Genomic DNA, 24,077 nt, shown 5'->3' with positions numbered 1-24,077 from the left:
CTTCCAAGCATTTTCTATTTCTGATTATCTAACAGGTGTTAATTAACTGAGGTGCAAAAGCACTGCTAAGAGGGAGGTATTCAGGCCATGAAGATATGCCCTTATAACATGGGGTGTTGGCACAGATGTAAAAGATCTGTGTTTGGAGAGCTTATATTGGAGATTTGGTCATTTATGCTGTGTGTGTTTCAGTAATTCCTATTTGTTGAAGCTGTAAAAAGTATAAAAAAAATACTTTAGCTGTTGGTTATTGCAAGTTGATGCTTACGAATCAGCAGTGCTGTGAGCTCACGTGGCAAAAATAATGTTTATAGTGAGGTCTGCAAGAGCTGAATTTGTGCTTAATGGCTCTGGCAACTTGATGGGAAATGTGGGTGAAATTACAAAAGTGCGGTAATGCTGTGTGCAGATGCTTTAGTGTGGAGATCTGGTGTTAGAAGCCAGCATAACAAACAGTACTTTCTTGTTTAATATTGACTAGAAGCACTAGAAAAACAGCCCTTGCCAGGTTGGTGGAAGGATGTGAATACATCCTATAGCATGGTGCTTTGCATCCCTGAGGCAGGAGAAAATTTTCAGGAAAAGCTGGCATGTCTTGATTGCTTGAAAAATATACTTTCTTAAACTTTGTCATTTAGAAAACTCAAATTATGAATATATGCAACACTTCAATGTGGTTTTATAGTTGCTTATCAGAGAAATGCCTGTCTTTTAAGACATTCTCACTTTCTAGCTGTGGAGACTATTAAGTGGCACCTTACAGAGTCTGGAAGTTTGCTTGGAGGCTGTCACTGGCTCTTGCAGGTTTCAACCTTCTGTTACCTGCCCAACAGTGTGACTGCAGGAGGATCAAGAAGAATTCATCCCCATTGCACCGGTGGCGCAGAAAGAAAGACTTGAGGTGGCTGCAGCCTTGTGCAGGTTGCTAGTTGAATAAAGAGAATAGATGCAGGACAGGAAGATGCAGAATACATAGCCAAATGATGAGAAAATGAGAATGGGTATTTAGTATCTGCTTGAGTTTTTCTGGCTTTAGAATTACGGTGGCCTAGATAGATGGGTGGAGCAGGAACAGGAGTAAAGAGAAAAGGAAGAGGATGATAAACAGCTGAAGACAGTCAAGAAGGCTGACCTGAGGGAGACTGAAATAGATTTGGGGAGGCTGGAACAAACGTAGGGAGGTTCAGTCAAAATACTTTTACATGTATTCCCTGATGTCATTCTGGTTATGTTTGTTTCTGCAGAAACTGAGTTTGCTTTACTCCCTGTCTGGTCAATGGTATCTCATGCTCATATGCACCCCGGGCACAGAGCCTGTCCTGCCTCTTCCCCAGTTAGCAGCATTTGTTTAACTGCCTGTTGGATTGACACCACAGGTTACACTTGCTGGCTGCAAAAAATAACTGGGAATTAGGGTCCCATTTGGAAAAAAAAAAAAATCTTTCACTTTAATACATTTAAATGTTACTTAATTTCTCATAGCAAAGTAATCCATTGCAGGAGACATTTAAAACAGCCTTCAGCTCTGTGGTTCTGCAGGCTGATTTTCTAATTTGTTTTGTTTTAATGGTCAGTTTACAGTGAGAACTTGCCCAATCCAGGTAGCTATTCCTTTGGCTGTCTTCTTAAAAATAGACACTTATAAACATGGTAATTTTTGCTAAAGTTTTCTGCTTTCCTCTCTTAATAATCCAAAGTCACTAATTTCCTCAGCTATCAGAGCCAAATTTTGGCATTAGAGGTTGACGGGAGCTTAGCCCAGTATTACTAGTTCAAGAAAGAAGTTATTCTTTTTATCTTTGCCATTCCATTTGTGATAGAAACATAAAATATATTGTCAGGCTTTTTCAGATTGTATAATCCTTGGGTCTGATGAATCAAAAATACACTTTTTAAAATATTGTACCTGTCTCAATGGATTTGAAATTATACTGAGGTCAGATTTCAGTACTTAGTGAAACCTGAATTTTATATTCTGTAAACATCAGTGGTGTTTTTCTTTAAATAGAGCTGCAACTTAAATGTACTTAGAGTAATTTGCCTTCTGGTCCTTTTATGCCAAATAGGGTAATTGAAATTTTCCTTCCTTCTTTAGTCTGAAAGTATTTTCGTTAAAACAAATGTCTGCTCTGTTGAGATTTCTTTTTATCACAAACATATTCAGAGGTACTGATTTGATCAGGTTAAGCATCACCAATTACAATGTTAATCTTACAATCTAGTGTTCTTAATAAACGTAAGTAGCGTTATCTGTGTTGCTGTTTAAGAGACCTGATTTCCTCCCTGTGAGAAATTTTTTTTTCCAAATTCAGATGTAGTTGGAGTGAGAATGTGAGCATGGAGTTTTGTGAGGCAATACGAGGGTTTTTTGGTACATAGCATCCTTGTCCCTGACTGACTTCCCTTTTCTTTTGGGTCTAGTTGCTTTACACTTTGTGTAACTAAATGCCACTTGGGTTCTGACCTGTTTCTCAGGGTCTTCACAATGGTCTAAGTCATTGCAGAAAGTAAGAAACCATGCAAATAAAATCTTACGGTCACAGTAATTTTCTGCATCAAGTTTCTGTGTGAACTACTCGGTCAACAGGAAAGAGAATGCTCTACCAAACACCTGGGAAGTCACTTTATCCACAATACATGTGCCCATGCGCAAAGGAATCCAAGCATACATGCAGGAGGAAAACAAACGTTTCCACCAGGGATAAAAACAGGTGAAATGTTTTTGTAAGCAAATGGGACTTAGGGTGCCATGTACTTTTTAACTACCTCTGAAGGACCTTGGGAGCTTTAATGCCTGGAAAGAAACTGAAAGGTGTGATACATAAAATGTTAATGATAAAAGGGGAGCAGGTGTTTTTTCTCTCTTGGTAATTCATAATTAATGTTTTCAAGGCTGGGGAAGGTGCGGGGTTTGGTTGTGGGGTCTGGTTTTTTTTCCTCTCTCTCTATAACTTGGGGAATTTTAGAGCATGGTAAACAATGGGGTTTCCATTCCAGTGAACAAGCTGCTCTGGGCTCTGAAGCTGTAGCTATTAGCCCATTAGATTGAATCCTGCTGGAGTGATGGATGCTGCAGCCACCATTCAGTGTCAGCAGTCTGGTGTGTCTCCATGCTTAATTAGTCAGTGAAATCGGCTTGAAAGGCAGCAGTTGTCTTGACAGAAGCACTGAGAGAGGTTAGTTGTCATGTGTTGGGGTTTTTATGCAGTAAATGTTTGGCTCCCAGGGGATGACAGTTGGCTGGAGCCTGAAGCAAAGGAGGTGGAAGAAGGAGTGAGCATTTAGCCAAGAGATGTGAGAAATGCCTCACAATAAAGAGCAATCAGGATTTGGTTCTGTTGGCAGAAGCCTACTAACCATAGGGCAGTGTTTCAAAAGCATATAGAAGTGGGGCAAACTGAACTCTGGCCTTGCTTTCTGGGCAGCTGAGTGCCTGCCTTTCCGCAGCATACAAAGTAGCTATGAGATAGGACTGTAATTACATAAGATGATGACAATTCTAAATACTCTTGGTACAGCTCCTGGGCCAGACACCAACTGGTGCTGGTGATTGGGCTAGATGAGGAATGGATTCAAATGACGCATCATTTAAAGTAGGCTGTATCCTATGCCTGCCTACTCCTTGGCTGTTTTCCAGGAAAGACTGGTCTGTCACAGTCTCTTTAAGCAGAGTATCAGCTCTGATGACAAGAAGCTATGGTAACAGTTTGCTTTCATTGCAGATAAGACAGACTGTGTTCTGGGCTGCATTAGAAGGAATATACCCAAGCAAGCCAGGAGAGTTGTTTATTCCCACCTACTCAGCACTGGTGAGACAGCACCCGGAGTGCTGGATCTAATTCTAAAGGAGGTGGGTGATTCCTCATTCCAGCTGCCTCTGGCTGTGACTGCAGACTCTTTGCTTTTACTTGCTTTGCAGCGTGTATTGTCTGCACCAGGCTGGAGAAGCATGACTTGGTTCTGCAGGGTATGTAAAGGGCTCCATTTCCTGGATAGCTGTTGTTTTTTGACCTTCATTCCTTACCTGTCCCCATGTCAAGTGTGCCATAGAGACTTCCACATAGCTCCCCAGAGCTCAAGCTCAGAGGTTGCAAGCTGTTGCACCTTTGTTTTGTTTAAAAAGAAATAATAATAATAATAAAAAAGACTCCTGTCCCTGTGTGGAGTGCTTGCTTTTAGATACTACGTAGCAGAAGACACATCTGCAGTATAAGCACAGCACCAGGTACAACAAACACTAATTAAAGTGACTTTTCCCACTCATGTCTTTAAATTGCACTCCCAGGAAACTGACCTTTAATTGTTGTTATACTTCCTCCACAGCATCCCTCGAATAAAGGGCTTTCTTCTGTCTACATTTGTTAAGAATGGTTCTTTTGCAGATTGGCAGACATTAAATTAGAAACAGGGTTTGTTCATGTTCTAATAGAAAGGCACCTATTACTAATAAAGTCCATAAGGTGCCTGGAGTTAATAAGCCCACCAGGCAGGGACAAACAGTTGGGAAGCAGCAAATGGGAGAGAAGCCAGTCACAGTTTCCTAAATGAGAAGACTTAAGAGATGCCTACAAGAAGTGGGAGCAGCACTGGGTGATGCAAGGAGACGAGCATTAGAATGTATTCTATGCAGGAGAAATGCTTGTGACTTTTGTCTGAACATAGCACTTTTTCTGACATTGTCCTAGATGTGTGTTCTGCTGAATATGAGAGCGCTTTATCTGATGGGGTGTGTGTGTGTGTGTGTGTGTGTGTGTGTGTGTTGTTGCTGTATTTTGGTTTTTGTTGTCTTGGTTTTTTTTTATTATTTTCCCCATGTTTTGGGGTGGTGTTTGGCTGGTTAGTTTTGGGGAGTTTGGGGTTTCTTTTTGGTTGTTTGTTTTTTCGTTTGGTTGGTTGTTGTTTTCTGTTTGTTTGGGTTTTTTAGCTTAATGACATCTAAAGGTGTTTAAACTGGGTTTAGTCTTCATGTAAGTCTGAACTGGTAGCAGTACAAATCAAATCAAGAGTATAAAGCTAAGGAACCAGAAAACTCAGAAGTTATTCTTATTTTGGTAAAGTTGAGGTTGAACTGCAGTGATTCAGGTGATATAATTACCTCCAGTACCGTGACCAGATCCATGGAACATCTAAGTAGTAGTACCGAGTGCCCATAGACTGACTGCTCAGCACTGGGATGATTTCCTTCTCACAAAGTCTTTTGTCTCTTATTTTCAGTCCACTTGTGCTGGTGAGGTGTGGAGTATCCTGTGCTTATTGACCTCACCAGGAGTTTTGGATGTTTAGCAGCTGTTGGACTGGTCTCCAGCTGTGATACAGTATATTCATACACAAGAGCATGACTACTTTGTACAGTAGTTTTGGAGCAGTCGGTATTTACACTGCAGTTAGGCCTGCAAAGCTTTGGAGACAGAAATGTATATGCTTAAGCCTAAGTCTGTCCTCATCCAAGCAAGAAAAGTAGTTGCCTTCAGCTTCTTGTGTAGCTATGAGAGATGTATAGCTCAAGGGCCAATCCAGACCACCTAAGAACTAGCCCCAAACTTGGATCCCCTGAGACACAAAAACATAGGTGAGATGAATCCAGGTTGTAGCTAATAATCCTGAAGCAGCCCTTGATACTTGCCTCATCTAATTTTCTGATTCAGCCTGTTGTGTTTATTGACCTACCTTTTGTATCTTCCTCCTGCTATTATAAAAGTATCAACTGTGTGAAGTAGGTATTACTGCTCTGCCTCTGTTTTGCCCATAGCCCAATACAATGGCAACATCAGCTGTGTGAAGCGTGCCTGTCTGCTGTTGAGAGTGGCTGTGAAGGGACAAGTGGGTTATAACTGAACTGATGAAGCTTCTGCCTTTTGAATTTTTTATCTTGATCCTGCCAAGTATTTTATCAGGTCCTTAAACAAGCTAAGTATTCCTGACTTGGTGCTAGTTCCAAATGTCCTTTTTTTGCTACATTGCGAGTATACTTCAGCTGCTTGCTTTCTTCAAACAGTTCACAGTCACGTTATTAAGAGCAGCATGCTGAAACCTTAAGCAAAAACCTCTTTAGCTAAGGTAAGCTCCTAAATCTCTTCAGGACTTGAAGGCATTTTTACTAATTTGTACCAGAAACATTCAAGTGAAGGCAGAGACCCTAACCCCTTATACCAGAAAGCATCTGAATACACCATATATATGAAAGCACCTGAAAACCTGGATAATATAGCATATTGTTTTAAAACAAAGCAGATGGCTTGTGGCAATGCTAGACTTGAGCTAAGAAAAGTTGTGAAACTGTCACAGGCCACAAAATATGATCAGGCAATAGACTACCTTGAACGTGTGCCTCATAAGGGCAACTGGAAATGACAGCTATAAAGCTGTACTGCTCGGTGGCAGCTTGAGTATATTTTGATTGCTTCTAATGCAAAAGATGTCCTTCTCATGGTTATAAAGGTTAACACAGGCAGTTCACAGTGAATCAACAAGATGACTGCTGACAGAGGAACAGTAAAAGTATTCAGAGGAGCAGAGGGACAATTTCTTTAGAGGTTATTTAATAGGGTAAGCCTTTGTATAGGGAACAGGAACAGCTTGCAGACAGACACTGGGTTTACAAACAAACTTTGGGAAACTCCAAAATTGTAAGTTTCCAGCACTTAACTTCTAGCTGAATCAGCTCCTGGAGGAAACTAGTCCATATCTCATGTGCCCAAAACTAGCTGTGTAATGTTCGTTGCTTGCCATATGAGCTGCCTGAAAGTAAGCTTGGAACTAAAATTAGCTCTTTTATATCTCTTGCACAAATTTGACCCATAATTTTATGGTTTTTACATGCCTGTTACAGACCACAGCCTGTCAGTGTTGTCACCCTTTGTCAGTGCTAACTTTTAAAGCACAGATAAAAAAACCTCACTGTAAAGAACTCGTCTTTCCTGCAAAACTCTTCAAGGCTTCACTTGCCTGTGGCTTGGAGAGGCCCACAGGAACAGTTATTTCCTCCCTCAGATCTAATAATATTCTTTTTTTCTCGGTATCCGATATTTTCTGCAATGCTGGGTGTAACAGAAATGCTAAAAGACTGCTTTCCTATAGAGCCAGAAAAAAAGTGCTGCTTTGCTCACTAGTAATGTAGCCAGAAGTCATTGAGGGCTTCATGGTGTTGCAAAGGGCTAAAGGTGATAGAAAAATCTGTTCAAAAGCTGTAGACACATCATGTTATATATTAGAGCATTCATGAATTTGTTTCCCTTTGCTATTATTTAATGAAAATTTAGAAATGGGACAGTATGTTTGACAGGTGTGTTTCTGTGTGTGCTGTGCTCCTAAAGCATGGTAAAAGGCAAAAAATTTCCAACTTTGACTTCTAGCTTTGGCAGAGAGCATTGAAAGAGGAGTGTGTTTTGGTGGGCTTGAAGCCTAATGCTAAATGGAATCACAGAATCCAAGAAAAGTCTTGGACAGCGTGATGGAGGGAGGAAAAGAAGATTTTGGTAAAAGTGTACATTCTGTTCATGTACGCCTTTCAGGGAGGAGGGACAGAAGCCACCAAACATCTTTGATGCACTGTTTGTTTGAAAGCAAATCTGAAATAATCATTGGTAATAGTTTGTGGTTTGAAATGGTCATTTAGTATTCAGAAATATATTCAGTTTGGGGATTTTTTTTTTGTTTGGGGCTTTTTGTTTAGTTTTTTAATTTGAACAGAATGTTTATTTTGGGCTTTTACACTAGATACTTTTCCTTATTTAGAAATACATCTGACTTGGTTTTTAGTTTTGTCTGTGAATCATTTTCAGTATGATAAGCGAAGGCCTATGGATGAAATTGCAAAAAAAATAGATTGGCTTTTGGACTTCAGGGTATGAGGAGAAAACAAACATTTCAGAAAGTTCTCAAAACTAGAAATAATATAACTTTCTAGTTGAAATTCACTTTTTTGTAAGGTGCAAGTCTTGATAATGGCAGTTAAGAACCTTTATCAGAAGGGTATGCAGAAATTTGGGGGAGGGGGGGCAGCTACACCTTAATGTGCTCAAAGATAAATTCCACTTTTGTTGCCTTCAAGAATGAAGGACGATGCTTCAGTAACACCAGCTGGCAGCCCAGCCTCTAAAAAGGGAGAAATAGCGCCATCTTGAGGTGACTGCTCTGTATGGTGACTAAGATAAGGCAGTGAGAGAAGTATTCCGCTACAACTAATTAAAAATAAAGTATCTTAAGTTCTGCTTGAAAGGCTCTAATGGAGCGCAAAAATAAAGTTATCGCAATAGAGGAAATTTGATTTTTCTTTATCTGTACCATTCTAAAGAAAAGAACACTGATGAATAGCATTTGTCAGGCTGTCAGAATCCTATTAAAATAGTAAGTGCTCTGCTGTTAAATAAAAGGAAAAAAGTCCAAGTGATACTTTAAACATATTTCTTAATTTTAAGACAGCCTAACTATTACTTTTGCCTTCATATAAAAATTCTACTTTCATTTTTACAGGTATAACACCACAGCTGATGCAGATTCTTAGTAATTATTAACATGTCATTTTGTGTGTTTTGACTGTACAAGTTGATTCGCTTTTAAGAATTGTAACTGTGTGTAAATTCTGCTATGCCAAAAGCCAGACTCAAAACAACTTGTTACAATTCTACTTTTTATCACCCTGACACTCATCTATTATATACATACGGATAGTTTGCTGAAAGCCTAAGCTGAGGGGACGGAGGAATCTAATCTGAAATATATGCCTATTCTCAGGTTATTGAATTAAATGATCCAAGGCCTAGGTGGACAAATTGAAAAACATTTTAGCCCTTAAAATGCTTAAATTTCAGCACAATATATGTGAGGTTGAAGTCCGACAGAATTTCACAATACTTCAAAGGCAAGCTTCTAGTGCTTGCTTACAGACGACACTGAAGAATCATCTGGCAGCAATTTTATAACTCCTTCTTACATTCTTGACCTGGTCACTGGCTTTCTGATTAACTTTGAACTTTTGCTAAGTGCCTGTGTTCTAGCTTCTTTGCTTGTGAAAGAGATGGCTACCTGAAATGCATAAGTGAGATGAGATCCACAGTTAATGCTGAGTACTCTCACAAAATGGCTTTGCTGTATAGATACTAATAGCAGTAATTAGCAGGACATTCAGAACAGCTGGGGAAGGGCAGAGTGTATTAGTATTGCTCTGTGCTGGTCCTCTGGGAGACTTCATTGCAGGACTGTCTGAATGTTGAGCAAGTGCCAACTGCACACCTCTCAAAACCACCCCTGCTGTGCTAGTGAGTGCTGCTTATTAGGTACATCATGGTATCATCTTACTTTTACAGGAATTCTGTATTTCTGCAGTTACGGTTGGGTGCATACTTTGTCCTATGTTTAGTTTTCTTTTTTATGGGCTAAACTACAAAAGCAGTATCTTGGCTTTGAGACAGTCTATGCGGAAAAAATGATGGAAATACAGAAACTGTAGTGGAGTTTACCGTGGAACAGCTTTTCTCCTTTCCTCTGCTTTGCATCCCTCAGGCTTGTACATGTTAACTACAGTGATTTTACGTATTTTTAATGGCGAGTGGATTTCTTCAATATTCCATTTAATACCTCAATCTGTGGTGGTGGTTGTTGGTTTTTTTTGTTTATGTTGTTGGTTTTTTTTTAATAGGGCAAAGATAGCGCTCAAAATAGAAGCTTCAGGAGTCCTGATTTCTAACGGTTCAGGGTTGTTTCAGGTCAGGGTAGAGGTCTGACCAGTCCACTAATCTTTCTGACAGCAGCTAGTAGATGATGTAAAGGGAACAGTGTGAGAAGCAGCCAAGAATATTTCACCACCCATTTTTCCACTTAGATTATCAAGTCTTAATATTAAAGAGCAATGCAGACGTATTCATGTATTCATCTATACTCACATACTCAGGGCTTTGTTGCTGGATTAAAGAAATTACTCAGCCATGCCAAGAATCAACCCCCTGGCATGTAATTCAAAGTAAAACAGTTTTTACTGGATGGAGGCATTAGCACAAAAAGCTACTATCAGACGTGCTAGTGAAGGGTAGGTAATATGCATCCTCATTATTGGAACCATTACAAGCCAAGGAGATGAGGTGGTAACCCTTTAAAATGGGATCAAGCCTAACAGGAGAAAGAGGTGAACCATTTATCTGATACCTTTCCTCTGCCATTGTTGGCCGTGTGCTAGCCCTGGCCCCTGGAACATACTGAATGGCAGATGACTGTAAATGTGACTATCCATCTCCCAAAAGAGCAGTGCTGGCTGGGCTGTGGCACTGAGTCCTTCTGGGGACCACTGGAAATCGCCCGTGTCTTCTGGTTTACAGGCAGCTGAAAACCACACAGCCGTTTGCTCACTTCCTCCGCAGTGTGGTCAGGGAGAGAATCGGAAACAAAGTAAAGCTTCTGGGTTGAGATGAAGATAGTTTAACAAGACAGAAACCGAAGGGAAAATAATAATAATGATAAAGGAATATACAAAACGAGGCACAATGCAATTCCTACCACCCGCTGACCAATGCCCAGGCAGTCCCCAAGCAGTGGGCTGCCACCCTCTGGCCAAGTCCCCCCAGTTTTATTGTTCAGCATAATGTCAACTGGTATGGAATATCCCTTTGGCCAGCTGGGGTCAGCTGTCCTGGCTGTGTCCCATCCCAGCTTCTTGTGCCCCCTCGCCTGCTCACTGGTGGGGTGGGCTGAGAAGCTGAAAAGTCCCTGACTTGGTGTAAACACTGCTCAGCAACAATGCAAACATCAGCGTGCTACGTTATTCTCATCTTAAATCCAAAACACAGCACTGTACCGGCTACTGGGAAGAAAATTAACTCTGTTCCAGTCAAAACCAGGACACCATGTTCCATGGTGGAGCTCTCATTATTTCAAAGTAGATGCTGTGAGTGCCTGGAAACAGAATGGAACTGCTTCTGAGTGACAACTATGTCTTTTGAGCTTGTCACCCCAGATATAACGAAGTCTCTGTGACTATTTGTCTTAGGAGATACACAGGTAACGTTAGAGCCACACCTGTCCAGACGGGACTCTGTTTCCCCTTCTAGTCCCCCCTTTTGCTCCTAGAAATCAGTGTGAAGCAGAACTGGCTTGTGGGAATGAAATAACCGAAATCTCTTGTCATTTGTAAGAATATAAACTAAATGGATCTAGCCCTTTAGTTACTCCCTTGTTCTTGCTTTCTTTCCTGTCAGGGGAAATTGTGAGCCCATAACTGTTCTTGGACTGTGCCCTCTGGATGGCAAATATTGTGATTTAGTGCTAAACTGCAGTATTGGCAGGTTTGAGAATTTACACATCAACAGTAAGGATTTTTCAAAAAACTGAGTTAGGAATTAGTTTAGATACTTTATTTTGTTCCAAGACTTTTGAACATTTCAGAGGTCATGTTTTTTAAGCTTTCCTCTATAAACCTGGCAGCAGAATGCCTTTATAGGTAAGCAGATCTTTTTAACCACAAGCCCTTTAAGAAAAAAGGTTAAGCATCCTGAGGATCTGGATAAATATGCATCCATGCTTGTGGCTTTTATGAGCTTCCTTTTTACACTTTAAAGGAAACAACACATACCTCCTCATGTATTGGATCAACTCTGCTCTAGTTAGAACTGACTGCTCTTAGGTGCGTTTCCCTGTTCTTGGTTCCCCTGGTCAGCGTGAAGACTGCAGGATCTTAAGGGCCTGCACTGAGGATCAGAGGTTTGGCTTAAGCCTGTGGTCTGCTTCAGACTTCCCTGCTGCCTTGGTCAAGTTATTTAAACACTTTGCCAGTGCTCAGTGGGGAATAACGATGGTGCACTAATGGTGCTCTGAGCAAAACTTCATTAATGGGTAATGATGTTTTTCTATACTATGGTAGCAGAAGGCATTTCGGTACCCCAGCTGCTTGTGCTTGGTCTGAGACTCCTGTTCCTGAATTCAGGTAAACCAGGTAGTGCTAAGCACTGCCTTTGTATTTGGAAAGATTTTTAGTGTGTGAGCATTCTCCTCCTGATGAAAGATAGACGGAAATACAGCTTGTTTACAAAAGCGAGAAACTGGCCTCATGAGAGCACCAGCTGTGCAACAAAGGTAGGAAAGGAGGAAGAGAGCTGAATGTGCAGTGCTATTGATGCTCATTCCAAGCCACTGGTTTTGCTTTTTTTCTTTTTCTTGCTAAATTATAGATCAAAGTACAGACTGAATGTGCACGTTAAGAAAAAGCACTCAGATAACTTCTATTTAATTATGTTACAGCCCGTTATTGCATTAAGACATAATTGTCAATTTCATTAGAGTTAATTGTTGCAATTTTAATGTCACTATCAAAATGAAGTATCCTAGCTGTAAGAAGCAGCACATCATCTTCCATTGTGTAATGGCCCACATGTTACCACATGCCTGAGATCAAGACTTGGCTGTCTTTCTGAAAGATAGATTTGATTTTAACAACAAATGATTGGGTTTGATGCAGCAGTTACTGGGTGATACTCCGAATCTCTTTAGGTAGGAGGTCAGAATGGCACTCCATGGCTAACGTGTCTGATTGTGGTAAAGCTTAGATACCTGTAGTTCTTCTTTTTTACTGCATTTTTTTAAAGAAAAGCTGTTTAGCTGCATTAATGTGGTATCAAGCAGTTAGGCAAGCAGCTCCTAAATCTTTTAATGGATATTGAATTGTCTTGGTTTTGTGTTCCCAGAGGATGCAATGGGCCTGCTTTGCTTTTGGATAGTACCTCGTGAGCAGGAGGTAAACTCCCTGAAGTGTCTTACACCAAAAACTGTCTCTGGTTCTGCATGTGGAATATGTAGTGGCTTGCTTTTTTGGATCAATATGGGGTTTTGAATGGTTAAAAAAAAAAAGGTAGAAATGAATGCATGTGTAATTTAGGCAGGTCAGTTGATTTTACTATATAATCTTATTTTCAGCATTGTTGACTCCACAAAACACAGAGTAACCTAGTTGCTATCTTTGTTAAAATATTTCTTTGTTCACTTTCTTTGCTGGGAGGGGAAAAGATGTTAAATGTGATTTAGGAGGTACTTAAAATTGTATAGCAAAGCTGCTCTTAAGGAAAGCTGTGATAAGACAGTCACTTAAGGCTAAAAATAACTGGTTTATCTCAATAAAGGCCAGGATTTGCTCTTCTAATGGCGTTTAGTGTCCATTTCCTCCTCAATTAGAGGCAATGGCGAGCAACTGGAAAATCCTTTTCTGAATTGAAAGAATCAGCAGATGTGACTGGGAAGATGTAACTCGTTTTATGGCTGATACTTTTTTTTTCTTGTCGACCACTTTGGGCACTTACTGCTAAGGTTTTTGCACTTCAGCGAGGTCCCCACAGGGGTGCCAGCGGGCAGGGCTCGTGTGAGGGTGTTAAGATCTCATCGGCTTTAACGGGCACCAAGCCAGTGAGCTCTCCTGCGATGCGATTTGGAATTCTGTAGGAATTTCATATTTTACTTGCAGGCTTTAATAGTGCACCTCTTTAAAGGGCCCGTGGGTGACACGGAGCCGATGCTCGCTGTTGCTATTACGGAGCATCTGCGCTGGCATGTCAGTGAGGCGGCGGCCGCTGAGGCGGGTCCCGGGGCTGTCCCGGCTAGCGGGCTCGGCGGCGGCGCTGGCCGCGGCTCGTACCCCGGGCGGCCGGGAGCCGGTGAGGGCCGCCCGCCCGCCGCGGTGCCGCTGCAGCGCCGCGCCGTTGCCATGGGAACGGGAGCTGCGCGCCCCCGGGCGGCCGGGCCGCGCTGTGCGGGCCCGGGGTCCCGCTGCGGCGCGGGGGCTCCGGCGGGGCTGCCCTCGCCGGCTCCCGGCACCCCGCGGGCAGCTCCCTCCGGCGGCTCTGGGGAAAGGCAGCTGCCGAGACGCTCAGCGCGCTCTGGCTTGCCCCCTGCGCCCCGCGTAGCCGGCGGGAGGCGGCGGAGCAGGCTAGGCCCGGGCGAGCTCTGCCGGTGCCCCCCGCCCCGGGTGCCCCAAGCGGGCGGCAGCACGGCGGCGCGGGGCCGGGAGCAGCGAGCCTCCGTTCGAACACGTTCCTGGTTCAAAGTGTTTTCAGGAATAACGCAATGCAAGGTCAGCCGGCCACCTCTGCCCAGTGCCGGCTCTGCCAGCGAGCCCACACAACAGATGCAGTTCCCTACAGCCTTGGCTAGTGGGTCTGTGTTGTACAAGCCACGCAGTGGCCACCAGCGGGTGCTTAGGGAAGGGTGCGAGAGCCAGGCAGCATCGCTTAACCTGGGCAGCAAAGGCTTGTGTTTCGCGGTCCAGAAACCTTAGGTTACCGGGACTGTTAATGACTGATGGTGCTCTTCTATTATTGCTTACAGCGGTGGGTAACTGGGAGCAAAACCTTGTTATACTAGGCACGATCTTTCCTTGAAATAACTAGTCTAAAGACAAGAGCTAAAAGTACAGAAAGAAGTAAAATACTGCCAACCAAATGCAGCTTCTGTAGGGTGGGATACCCCTGGCTCACTAGCGAGCCTTGCACGTCCTTCCTGTGGGCCTGGGTGCTTGCTGCATTGCTTGCTTCAAATGAACCAAGCACCAGCCTGAGGGGTTTTTTTATGCCATTCCCTTGTCAAAAGGCCAAATTAAGACAGCACGGTTTGGCAGAGGCAGGGCGGTGGTCTTCCAGATGGGAGTCCTGGCTTGGAGCCAGCCAAACTCCTTATGTCATTGTACAGCCCTAGGCTACTGCAAGGCAGAGCAGAGAGAGGTGGTGCCTTGAGCCCCAGCACATTATCTCAGAAGGTCAGCGCAAGTTGCAGGGAGGCAAAGTTGCCTCCTCTTGGGAAGTGCGGAGGTTTGCAAGTGCCTTCCAGATCAGGAAACAGCAGTGGAGTAACAAATCACCTCTGTAACAGGCAGCAATTGTCATCAGCCCAATCAGCCCTGACCTAACAGGTCATGCAGCACCTATTTGCATTCTGCGGTTTCCTTCAGTCAGGGCATCACTTGTTTCCAAGACTGCTTTGCCAGCAGCTACGCAATGCCTGGGAATGCCAGCACAAGAAGGAAAATGACATTTTGAGAAATGTAATTTCTTTTCCAACACTGTAAAACATCCACCCATCTGTCACAAATGCATGTCTTCTTTCCCGGCACTCCAGTATCTCTGTATCAGTCACACACAGAGTACAGCTCAGCACAGAGGAATTCATCAAGCTAATGTTATCAATCATATGCCAGCTTGAATTACTTATGAGTGCCAGAACCACCTTCTTTTCACCCCTTACCATCAGGTTTGGGCTTTTATTTTAAGCTTATCCTAGAAAAAAGAGCTGGAGAAAACACAAGTGGAGAGATAATGCTGAAGTGTTTCTGGAGGACCAAGCTGGCTTGCAGACAAACTGAATGTCTGTATCCTGAAGGAAATCTGCTGTCAGATTGCAGAATCAGAGGTGGAATGCTTAAAGCCACACATAGCCAATTGCTCCCCCCACCCTCACACAACTTTTTCTTTGAAACTCAGCCTGGTTACCTTTTGCTGTATTAGAAGATGCTGAATCCCTTACAGGAGAAGAGGCCATGTGACTTGCCTGAAGAGCTGTCACGGTAATACCAAACCAAACAACCTTCATGCTACTCGTTCTGGAAATCATGTTGAGCCCAGTGAAACAGTAGTAGCAGTGTGGCTTAACATCTTGGAGTCTGGTCTGTGTTTTCCAGTGTCACTCTGTGCCATTCAGAAATGGTACTTTGAAAAGCATTCAGTTAACCATTGGCCAAATATGCTCTCTGACTGTAATGAAGTGTCAGTTACACAGTAATTAATGACATGCTACAAAGTTCTTGCTGCATGAAAGTACAGTATCAGGCGTGCCTATATTACCAGAAATACTTTCAGCTCAGATTGACTTGAAATTTTGCTTCCCTAAGCTTCAGCAACTCTCAACAACTATATTGAGAAAATATTGATTAGTAGCCTCAGAAACTGCAGGCATGTTTACAAGAAACTCTGATTTGACTCTATGAACAGGAGCTGGCTGTAAATTTTAGTGTGTTTTTTTTTTTTTTTTAATGTTTGTTTACTCATTACTGCCATATTGATCTTCTATAAAACTCTAAGAAGTCCAAGTCACACTATGGCATCAAGCCGTGTCAGAAAATGAACATTAGAGAATCATTAAACACCTGGGAGTCTGAAACAGAGCAAAGTCCAGAGAAAAGACATTCTAATTTAACATAGAATATTACACATTTTGTGTATAAATTTGTATTTGTGAAGTTACCTGGAGCAATTTCATTGTTATGCTATTTATATCTTTTTAAATAAAGTTATTCTTAAAGAATACGTGGTGCACATACTCTTCCTGTAGAGAAGATCAGACAATTTGCTGGTTTGTCGGTGAATTATTTAATTTGCTGATGTTTCTACCAATATCTTCCATCCAACCTCTTACACTTTCAGAAATATCTCGTTCTTTGAGACAAGAATTTTATTTCCTTTATCAGGCGTTTGTATATGTGTCTTAGGTATCTTTGTGTCACTGCTAAGTCAGAAATCAGCCACAACAATACTGAAGAAAATTAATTCTCCTTGTGTCTCTCTCAGTCACCTTGAATGCCAACCTCTATAAGTGAGAGAGCATTTGTCATTCTGAGAGTGCTGCTATTTTGTCAGCAAGATAAGATGAAAAACGGGATTAGTAAAGCATGCACATGGCTTACCAGGCAGTTCAGGGGATGCATTTTAGGTTTGGAGGACTAAGAAAGATGGGACTAAGAAAGTCAGGAACTTTTATGCTTAAGCCTTTGCAAACTTGAAGTTTTTTCAAGCATCTGGACTTTATCTGACTGCTCCCTAAGAAGAGACAAAACTGAAACACCAGCTCTTAATGGAGTAGTGATTGACACAGGGAGCAGTTTTCCAGTCACTGGTGGCAAAAACGTTTCAAACTTTATTTTAAATGAAACTATTTATTTATTTGACTACAGAAGATGGAGGCCCCTGCTGTAGGCTGCTGGCCAGAAGTTGTGCTTGTGGGAAGGAGTGCAGAACACGAAAGGTATAGTAGCAAATACTGAACAGAGATATCAACCTGCATGCATTGCTTTGTGTTCCGGCGACTGTCAAGGGTGTTGTGTGCTTACTAAGGAGGCCTATAAGGTGGCTCCAAAGGCTCTAGGAAATTACTCCCCATCACCCCCTCAAGCAGCTTTTTGTCTCCTGCTCACATGGAAGACCCAGTTCCTGCTACTACAACCCCTGAGACTGAAGGCTCCCTTCCACAGGGCAAGGGAGAGGCAACACTACGCTGAGGGTATGTCCATACGATAAACTGCTGAGACTCCCATGGACCACCAAAAGAGCTAACTTAGATGTGAGCATACAAAATAGTAATACTCACTGCTTTGCTGCCTGGACTCATTTGTCCTGATGAGCAACAGTGTTTAAGTCTGGAGGACCCTGTGGTACAGGACCAATACTGTTGTGGCAACTCAGGTGCCTAAGTACCCTGGAATCCTACTGAGCTTGCCTATGATTTGCGACTAAGGAAATTTTGCAGATGAATCGGGAAAAAACAGACAGGTCTAAATTTTTTTGTTGTTGTTCCCAGTTTGTTGACATGAAAACTTTGAAAAGAGTTCTTTTTGCCTTTCTCTGTAATCAGTATTGCAACTGCCAAGTAATTCTGCAGTTCTCACTCCTGTCCATGGGGGCATCATCATCAGCCCCTGCCACCACCATCTCTCCTATGACTCTTAGGAGACACAAGGCTTACTTCTGTTTTCCTTTTTTGCAGCCTGCTAGTTCAGTGACCCACGTGTATGACGATGTCTGATTGCTTCTAACGGGAAAGGTTTCTCCAGCTATGGCAAAGCTATAAGCTTTGTTTTTCCTTCAGGGCTCTGCCTTTCTTCTAGTCACCCATTAGGCCTCCAGACTGGAAGAGGGATAAAGAGATTCAGCTGTATTCCTCTGAGAACAGGGCATTTTCCCCATGCCCCACAGATATGAAGAACATGCATACACAAAAGGCAAGAGCTGCTCCTGTAGAATAAATTCTGCTGGATGAAAAAATAATTGCTTTTATCTCTGAAAACCTGTTCCAGCCAGACCAGCAGGGGACACAGAGACTGGCCAGAAAATACAGACTGGATTGCCTAGAGGTTCATTACCAAGATGATGGTCCAGCTGGACTGAAGAGATGGGTAGGCTGGTTTGGGGCTAACCAATATGTGGGATCAGTGGGGGTGTTCTGTGGTTCATGCAGCGCTACCTCCAAATGTGTGGTCAGCTTACGGTGTGATGAGTGTTGAACTATTTCAACCCATAATAAGCCCAGTCTCTTACTCATAGCTGCAGATTTTAAACTAAGGGTGAATTACCAGACTGCGCTGTAGCCAGAGAGCAATTATCAGCTGTTTGTAATTCAAAGCCTGTGTCTTGAACTGTCTTCTTGGGGCGGGGGGAACCCAACAAAAAAAAGAACACAAAAAACCCCCCACAGAAAGCACCCCCCCTAGCAACAACAACAAAAAAAAACCAAACAAAACAAACCCACCCCAAAACTCCCTGACCATTTTATCTCCAGTAGAGAGCTGGCTCAGTTGTAGCTGGCACAGCTGAGTTACGGCCAGAATGTGAAAACAGCGTACTCTGAATTAGCTGCTACTTTTGTAGTAATAGGTCTGTTAGCAAACTGTCAATCAAATACTATTTGTTTCAAGGAAAAGTGTGATGACAGCTTTTCTGCAATGGAAACTCAATTATCCACCCCTTGAATCTGCTACCTAAACAATGCAACATCCTTCAAATGTCCTGAATCCTTTTATATGTCTTGTCTGGTTTTAGATGCTTTGAAAATGTTTTACTTTTGACTAAATCATTAAAAAAAAAAATTAGTTAACTCTGCTAGCAAAGCATACTTAGTTTTAACTTGGGGAATAGGATGCGGCACTCTCACCATCTGAGGATATCTTTAAAGATACAGCAAATACTTTATGTCAGGTTATTGAGTGTACCTTTTAATGAACTGTCTGAGTAAGAAACAGAAAGTTGATTGTGGGTGTTGATGTTAGGTAAGTAAGAACCTGTCAGGTAGAAGGCTGATGCTTGGGGAGTGGTTAGTTGTCTAGGACTGTTAAAGGGGTCTGAAGTGGCAATATGTAGAAAATGCTGGCTGTTATAAAAAACAGGAGCAAAGGAGGGAGGAGGCTGGTGCAGGGAAAGGTTGTAATGCCACTGGACTGGTGGCAGTGGCTTTCCTACCCTCTTTTAGGCTAGATGAAGATGGGACTATCGTGGCTGCCGCAGTGATAAGGTCCGTGATTATGGTTTTTAACATTTCTATAGCATCCTCAGAAAGGAGCTGGTGTGTGCTGAGAGAGGATATGTGTTAGCAGGCATCCAGGGCCATCCTAAAATGTTATACTAGCAAACTTTTAGTCCTCAAGCCAGAGCCAAACGACAATCCACAGAAGAATGTAGTGGGCTATACAGTGGTGGGCCTTGACTTCTTGGGAAGGCAAGTGAAGAAGTAAGTCTCTCATCTCATTGTCCTGCACCATGTATCCAAAGGGACCAAGCCATTTTGGTATGCCAAAAACCATGATATAGGGGGAAACAGCCTCCTATTCATAACTCAGGTGCAATTAATGTATAGCTATGGATAAATAGCTGTTACAAATAAACCTGAAGCCTGATGTTTGGTCCCACTTGATAAAATAAGCTTGCAGGTTAGCAAATGTGATGTCCATTGGCGAGAAGGGCAGGAAGGAGGATCCAGGGAACTACAGGCCTGTCAGCCTGACTTTGGTGCTGGGGAAGGTTACGGAGCAGATCATCTCGAGTACCAACACACAGCACGTGCAGGACAACCAGGGGGTCAGGCCCAGCCAGCATGGGTTTAGGAAAGGCAGGTCCTGCCTGACAAACCTGATCTCTTATGACAAGATGACCCATCTAGTGGATGAGGGAAAGGCTCTGGATGTTGTCTACCTGGACCCTAGTAAAAGCCTTTGACACCATTTCCCACAGCATCTCCTGGAGAAACTGACTGCTCATGGCTTGGACGGATGTACTCTTCACTGGGTTAAAAGCTGGCTGGACAGCCAAACCCAAAGAGTGGTAGCAAATGGAGTTACAACCAGCTGGCAGCCAGTCACAAGTGGTGTTCCCCAGGGCTCAGTGTTGGGTCCAGTCCTGTTTAATATCTTTATTGACGATCTGGATGAGGGGATTGAGTGCACCCACAGTAAGTTTGCAGAGAACACTGAGCTGGAGGGGAGCATTGATCTGCTGGAGGACAGGAGGCTCTGCAGAGGGATCTGGACTGATGGGGTGAGGTATGTATGAGGTTCAACCAGGAGAAGTGCCGGGTTCTGCACTTGGGTCACAACAACCCCACACAATCCTATAGGCTTAGGGCAGAGCAACTGGAAAGCTGCCTGGCAGAAAAGGACCTGGACGTGCTGGTTGATGGCCAGCTGACCATGAGCCAGCAGTGTGCCCAGGTGGCCGGGAAGTCCAACAGCATCCTGGCTTGTATATGAAACAGTGTGGCCAGCAGGGCTGGGGAAGTGATTGTCCTCCTGCTCTCTACATGAGTGAGGTCTCAAATATGGTGTTCAGTTTTTGGGCCCCCACTTCAAGAAGGACATAGAGGTGCTGGAGCATGTCCAGAGATGGGCAACAAGGCTGAGGAAGGGTCTGGAGCACAAGTCTTATGAGGAGTGGCTGAGGGAACTGTTTGTTTGGGGTTTTTTAGCCTGGAGAGGACAACACTCAGGAGGGGCGTTATTGCTCTCTACAGCTACTTGAAAGGAGGTTGTAGGCAGGTGGGGGCAGGTCTCTTCTCCCAGATAACAAGTGACTGGACAAGAGAGAATGGCCTCAAGTGACACCAGGAGAGGTTTAGATTGGATGGGGAAAAAATTCTTCACTGTAAGGGTGGTTAAGCATTGGAACAAGCTGCCCAGGGAGGTGGCGGAATCACTGTCCCTGGAGGTGTTTGAAAACCACGTAGATGTGGTGCTTGGGGACATGGTTTAGTGATGGATTTGGCAGTCCTGGATTAACGGTTGGACCTGATGATTTCAAAGATCTTTTCAACCTAAATGATTCTATGATTTAAATACTTCTGAAGGTTGGTCACACAGCCTTCCTCTGATTTCCCTTTCCAGTTGGCCTGGAAGTAAAATGCTAATCAGCTTTTGGAGAAGCTGTGTGTTTTAGTTCCCTCATGTTGATCTAAAAGCACTTAAATAATGTTTTTCAATATAAATAAGTTTTTAATTTGGATTTTGGAGGAAGGACAGACTTCTTTCGAGATCTTTAATTTACTCCTGTTTAAGCAACTTGCTGGCTACTCCAAGTGCTAAACATACAACTTAATTTAATAATGACATCTTTCAGATGAGTACTGAAAGAATGTTTTAAATGTCCTAATCTGGTTTTCTAATTTCAGAATGAACAATCTATGATTAGGGGTTAAAACAAATTCATATGAAGCTTCAGATGGGGTGGAGCCAGTGAGGGTATGTAAAACAGGAAGGTTGTCACAGACAGAAGGATCCCTTTCTGTAAAAGAGGAGGGTGTGAGAGGAGGGTGTGAAAAGGGATTCCGCCAGGCTAGAAAAAGGGAAGGTGTATCATGGGAATAAAGAGCTTATGTGTTCATTCAGAAAGCAGTATGTGAGAAGGAAGGCGGAAGCTCTCTACAGACAGTCTGGAACTGGAAGAACAGTGCCAGGGAGATAAGCAAGTCAGAAGGATAGAGTTGAGCATGGTTAAGAAGTATCAGTGAAGAAGATGATTTGGCTAATGTCAGTTCAAATGTGGTGATTAAAGTTAATGGGAAACATAATATGACCAGGAAAGAGAAAGGAAGAGAATCAGATGAAATTTATAGAGTCCTATTTCTGTTCAAATTGTGTTACTGAATCTGTTACCCATTTTGCATAAACTTGAAAACAGTGGAAATTGATGATTCTCTTGGTTATTTATTTTTGTTATCAATGGCTTGAAAACACTTTAAAAGTGAGAAAATACAGATCAAACTGTTTATTCAATCTTGTTCAGGTTCAAAAGATCTATACCCATCCAGTTTCTGTGCATCTCTCCAAAGCTGTGTCTATCTTTTCAAGCATATTAAAAATTGTTTTCTATAAATACTTTTCATTGGTTTTGGTGAGAGCTTTTAGCATTTTCTCAAACATGACCTTAACTAAGTAATCCCAAAGGAATCTTAACTATAAATACACCAGGTGGGAACGTTTTTATTAGAGATGAGGTAAATGCATTAGCTTCCTATGAAATACCATACTGTAGGTTCTTCTTTTATATCTTCTATTGGAAATTTCTCATTTAAATTTCTGCTCCTGCTGCCTGTATTTGTGTTTAACCTAGCTATTTGGTATTTACCATAGCAAGCAGTTGTGCTGGTACCAAGGGGATGGTGCTGAGGAGGCAGAATGGGTGGCCCAGGGGTGTGAACATGTGACTGCTTGCATTAAGCCTTGGTGTCCAGCCTCCGCCTCTGCTCCACTCCCTCCACGTGCCATGGGACGTGGTGCTGCCACGCTCCCTGGCCAGCCCACTTCTCAGTACAGTCTCGGGTAGCCAGTGTACATGGCTAGACCTCAGAGGTTCCCTTAGCACCATGCACACTGGCTACCTGAGACTAGGTGGCCAGAGGTGGTGGAGAAGGCAAAGCTCTGGTGGGGTCAGGCTGTCCCCACAGCATCTGGGGTTTTGGATGGCACCAAGGCCACCAGCACTTTCAGTGTGCTGCTAAGGTGTTTTCTCACATCTTACTTAAATTAACTTACCTAATATACCACTCATAGTTCTGTCAGTGCCCATTAACTAATCGCAAATAAACTTGTTTTATCTAAGACAGTGGCAAATTCTCTGTCTGGACACGCCACAGAGTTTTGCCCCAAGGTCAGTTATTACGTATGTGAGTAGAAACCAGCTGTAAACACTAGTCTAGGCATAGATGCTACGGTGATGGATAACGTGACAGATGATGAAAATCTAAACATGTTTAACACTGTAAATAACAGGGCAGCCAATTTGAGTAGGGCCATATTAAGAGTTCCCTTAGTCCATTCTAACAATGAAGAAAATTCGGAGAGATTTTATTGGGCTGAGTTAGAATGCAATGTGGTTAAAAGCAGTTAGTGAAATAGCTGAATTCTTGTATGCCAGGTCATAAACTGTGTAGGCTGCCAGTACTGAAATACTGGGACATTCTAATACAGTGTACCTGAGAAAACCCAAGCTATGTAATTTCTGTAATTCTCTTCATCCAGGAATATAACATAAAACGGTGCTGCATTGCAGATCAGAAAAAAATAGTTGTTTTTTTACTTCATTTATACAACTTTAAGCAATGTCTGATAATGTAGTCTCTAGCTGTTTGGAAGGTAGGACAACAATAGGAATTTAGAGTGGAAGTTATTCTTTCTGATTTGATTTTTTTCTTCCTATAGATTACAGAAAAAGAAGTATGAAATATGTACTAATTGGCTATTCTTAGCTTTTATTTTTGAGTTTCATTCTTGCATGTAACTGTTTGAACAGACACATTATAATCCTCCTGCCTAAAACTGTAACTGCAGAGAGTTATAGCACTTAGTTTATCTTAAAGAATATCCAAAATTACAGATCAGTATCAACTGAATTCTAACAAAAGGATGTAGACAACTATTTTCACTGTTGTAAATTGGGAAAATTAGCATCCTGAAAAAAAATTAATTACTTAACCTGTGGATAAATGTTTAAAAGAAAGTATGTGAGGAAAACCCCAGAAGGTTTCTGATGAGACACAAATCGGAAATAGTCATCGTTACAAACCAGTAATAGCCAGTAGCACTATGTAGGAATGAAAGCAAAAATCACTTACAAAAGCCTGTCTGGTTTTTCAAGATGCCTCATGTTGTTTTCTTTCTTTTAGCATGCTATTTCTAAAATAAGCTAAGCCTTTGGACTTAAAAGCCATACTTTGATTAATATCCAGGTTTGTCAAAATATTGTATGTTTATGAAAAAAATCAGTACTATCTGTGGCCAGTGATGCTTACTGTAAGATTATCTAGATGAGGATCTTGCCATTTTACACTGAAAGAGCATGAGAACAGCTTGGCAAAGTGAT

The 24,077-nt window shown here is 42.4% G+C and overlaps 2 protein-coding genes across 4 annotated transcripts in view; one reads left to right on the top strand and one right to left on the bottom strand.

Moving 5' to 3' along the window:
• Positions 1–24,077, bottom strand: part of RIC3 (RIC3 acetylcholine receptor chaperone) — a 415,628-nt gene that overhangs the window by 252,928 nt on the left and 138,623 nt on the right. The window lies entirely within an intron of this gene.
• TUB (TUB bipartite transcription factor) overlaps positions 1–24,077 on the top strand; it is a 163,466-nt gene that overhangs the window by 39,961 nt on the left and 99,428 nt on the right. Inside the window, exon 1 of one of the 3 annotated variants that reach the window (XM_080404754.1) lies at positions 7,983–24,077. This exon is cut by the window's right edge and continues 16,107 nt beyond it. The exons of the other annotated variants lie outside the window; for them this stretch is intronic. The gene's annotated coding sequence lies outside the window, so the exon portion shown is untranslated. Of the gene's footprint in view, positions 1–7,982 lie in introns of those variants that run through there. 3 annotated transcript variants of the gene reach the window in all.

This window comes from Falco punctatus, assembly GCF_963210335.1.
Source record: "Falco punctatus genome assembly, chromosome: 10".
Taxonomy (NCBI): Eukaryota; Metazoa; Chordata; class Aves; order Falconiformes; family Falconidae; genus Falco; species Falco punctatus.
The sequence above is the reverse complement of the archived record's forward strand: the minus strand, read 5'-3'. Positions and strand labels throughout refer to the sequence as shown.